The 4,048-nt window shown below is 39.5% G+C and overlaps 1 non-coding gene across 1 annotated transcript; it reads right to left on the bottom strand.

Moving 5' to 3' along the window:
• Positions 1-3,478: 3,478 nt before the first annotated feature.
• Positions 3,479-3,584, bottom strand: LOC120084255. The gene has a single exon (XR_005483620.1). It is a non-coding gene; the product is annotated as a small nucleolar RNA R71 (small nucleolar RNA).
• Between the last annotated feature and the right edge of the window lie 464 nt (positions 3,585-4,048).

The raw sequence follows: 4,048 nt of genomic DNA, 5'->3' as shown, positions 1-4,048 counted from the left end.
TTGATACGGCGCTATTTTGATATTTTTATATTGAGAGAGAGGCTGATTTGAGTGTTGATCGGAGAAGATCCAGGAAGAAAAGAGGCAAGGCCGAGAGGTGAGTCTCAGGGCGAATCATTCCAAATCCCCAACCGTGAAGCTCTATACCTAGATTTAAACTCTACGGTGAACAAGCCTAGAGGGACGCTCATCCTTCCATTCACTCCATATGCCGGCAAGCGATTTCTCCATCCAGATCTATGTCAAGACGTTGCCACTCTTATGTATTTGTTTCGATCTCTATCATCAATTGTATCTCATCTTCTTAGTTTAGATCATTCTCACCATGTATCAGACGCTATAATTCATTTTCATCTCCATATTTCTGTCTACTTTTGTTCCTCAATTAATCGCTTTCTCCACGATGTTTTCTTAATCCCTTAGTAATAAGAAATAAGTAAATTAATTTTTGCTAAAGAAATAAATATGTTTAGCTATAGCATGCTAGATGGCATCTTCACCTGTGAGAGCAAAAGTGAAGATGCCATTCTGATCTGTCGAGAGAAGGTTAGAAGAATGCGTTAACTAAAGCGAGAAGTATTTCCAAAGATGGAAGCAACCTTGCGTTCATTACGTTCATCCCTGTTTCACCACAGAGGCGTGGGAACACGGCCGATCATCAAGAGGTGGACGCCAAGGGAAAGCTGAACCGTAGTTGTATCTTTAACGCAATTATTGAACTTGCGATGTTTGTACTAATTATCTTTTCTCTTTTTGCTTCGTATATAAAGCCTTGCCACCGCATAACACGATTCTTTGTATAATCTTCACAGTCATTCTCAAACTCAGTATCATGTATCATGTAACCTATATCTTGTATCATATTAGCTTAGGTTTACTTTTATCGCATTTTATTTTATTACCGCATATTTTACTTTACCGCAAACTTTAAATACCTGTATAAACCAATATTTTATTAATTGAAAAACCCCTGGTCACATATATCACAAATGTAATACAATTAACCTAAAAAAATCCCTGTGTTCGACCTCAGATCACTTCGAGAAACTTACGGTGAAATTATACTTGATTTTAACGCAAGGAAACTTGTGACAATGCATAGCATACTACAAGCATTCCATTAATAACGCATAATCTAGAAGTAGTATCGCATATCATCGCAACTTATATCGTAGTGTATGTGCTTAAAATAGAAACATAAAAAATAAGGTCATCACTTGTGTTGATATGTGATAACGGGCAGAAATGCACGTTATTACAACACAAAGATATAAAACAATGTAGGATTGGGACGGTAAAAATATGAAAATTCATGTCCAAGAGTATTAAGTTGAGAACATTTCGATCGCATGCGCCCATCACATTAAAACAGCTAATTTACATATTTTGTGTAGGAAAATGTGTTGGCACAAGGAAGAATTGCGATACAAGGAATTCAGCGTCCGAACGCATTAGAAGATTGCGACCGCAAAGTTATGCGATCGTATGCGTTTGCGAAGATCTGCTCAAGAAGGTGGCCACATAGAGACAATGCATCAAGATGAAAGCTTAATAAATCACGACAGAAAGCTGATAACGGTCGAATCCGAAATTAGTTGATAAACCGTTAACAACAACACTGTAGCAAGTACAATCAACTTTTCGGTGACAATTAATTGGTGCATCAGACAGAGATTTATTGACATCCCATTAGTGAAATCATTTGAGAGAAAAGCCCTTCACCTTGAAGCTCTATATGGAGTTGAGCAGTCCAGAATTCTGGAGTTCTTTCTCGCCATATACATAGAGATAAAAGATAGCCGTAGTTAGTAATTTTTATACTTAGAAGCCAGAGGCGAGCGAAGAGATAAGACGCCAGAAGATCATTCCTAGATAGCTCGAGAGAGTGCTGGAAAGGGTTGAGAATGGAGAGAGGGTCTTTGCGAAAGCAAGAACATTCTTTTAGGCAGAAGGAGAGAAAATCATAGTGTAAAATCCTTGGGAAGCAAGACATTGCTACCAGGCTCACTATCCCTACTTTACATTGTCATTTTGTATTCTGAGTTTATTTATAAAATGGAATTTTCATCTCTACATCTGTTCACTCTCTTTACATTACGCATGAGTAACTAAGCTTCCGAATGAGTTGAGAAGCACTTAGCTAGCATGACCTAAGATCTTCATTTTATGCGATCATCTTGTCTTATGTATGCGTCCATTACCCTTTAGAGCTACTTGAGAGAGAGTCTAAAGAAAGAACCTAGACTTGAGAGAGCTAGGTTAGAATCTAGGCTTGAGAAAGTCAAATTAGAACCGCATAAGCAAGAGATAGAAACTTAGAGATAAGATCTGTTTGCTAACATGCATCGCTTGCACCCTATAAATAGGATATGATAGTATGCGGTCGCCTTGTATATGTATGTGTCATTCACGCATAGACAAGAATAGAGGCTTAGACATAAGTCCTATAGACATCATCACATGCGTCCTAAAATTAGGAGCTATAGCAATTTCATTGAGAGATGACCTGCTGTTGTATGTGTGTAGCATGATCGCATAACTTAAACGCAATCTTAGAAAGTGTTAGTTAAATCCCTTCTCAACCCGTTCCCTGCATACTCATTATAACTTCTACTGTTATTAACTCTTTTCTCAATTTCGCCGTATAGGACTTATATTTAAAAAAAAACATACCAACCAACTTATTATTTTGGTTGTCACCGCAAAGAAATCTAAAATCACCATCGCATATTGTCTCCATAGTCCCTGTGTTCGACCCTGGGCTTACCAGGCAACCTAATGAGATTTATACTTGGATTTTACTAGGAAAACTTGCATGCACAACGCATACATCACCATCGTAATATACACCATTATTTCATCATATTGACGAATGCATCAAGTTTTTGGTGCCATTCTCGGGGACTACGGCAGTACATATTGTGTTAACGGCAGTACATATTGTGCCCGATTACGACCCAGAGATTGAGAGAACTTTCCGAAGAAGAAGAAGAGACAATCACCTAGATCAACAACAAGAGAGAAATCCCAACATGGCGGTGCAACCGAAAGACAGAGCAAGAAATGCAAATAATATCATGGTGAACCCCATTCTCTTGGCAAACGACCGCAATAGGCCCATCTGGGACTATGCGTCGCCCAACCTTTACAATTTCTCACAAGGAATCATAAGGCCAGCCTTAGACGGATCGAGGTTCGAGATGAAGCTGACGATGCTACAGATGATTCAAACTACCAGACAGTTTGGCGGTAGGCGTGGCGAGATCCGCACGCCCACCTCTGAAGTTTTATTAAAATCTGCAATACATTTGTGTTCCCAAACATCTCCTCTGAGGAGGTTCGACTAACACTATTCCTATTTTCATTGTGTTACCAAGCACGAAAATGGACTTATTCTCTCGAGCCAGGGGAGATTACATCGTGGGAATAGATAATTGAAAAGTTCATGAAGAAGTACTTCCCTCTGACAGAGAACGCAAGACGAAGGAAGCTGATCACTAATTTTGAACAAGATATCGATGAATCGCTCAGTGATGCCTGGGCGAGGTTTAAAAGATTGTGCGAGATTGTCCGCAAAATGGCTTACCCGATTGCCTCCAAATGGAAATTTTTTACCACGGTTTGAACCCTGCATCGCAAACGGCTGCCAATGCGGTAGTAGTCGGAGGTCTGCTCGACAAAACTTACGACGAGGCTAAGAATATACTTGATCACATTTCAAAGAATCATGAAGACTGAAGAGAAAGTGATCAACGACTAAGAATTAATGACAGTGACGCAAGCAATAGGACCATTACATCTCTACAAAACCAAATGAATGTGATGATGAATTTGATACAAGGAATCGCAATTAGTAGCCCAGAAACGCATAGGGGGCAGGTAAACACAATCGATCAAATGAGCGCAAGTTGTGCCACTTGTGGAGAAGGCCATCCAATGGAAGAGTGTCCGAGGAACCCACAGTTTATTTATTTCGTGAAGAATAATCCTTTTTCCAATACTTACAACCCTGGGTGGAGAAACCACCCCAACTTCGCATGGAAAAATC

The sequence above is a fragment of the Benincasa hispida genome, chromosome 8 (assembly GCF_009727055.1).
Source record: "Benincasa hispida cultivar B227 chromosome 8, ASM972705v1, whole genome shotgun sequence".
Lineage (NCBI taxonomy): Eukaryota > Viridiplantae > Streptophyta > Magnoliopsida > Cucurbitales > Cucurbitaceae > Benincasa > Benincasa hispida.
Note: the sequence above shows the minus strand (reverse complement) of the source record. Positions and strands in the feature narration are given on the sequence as shown.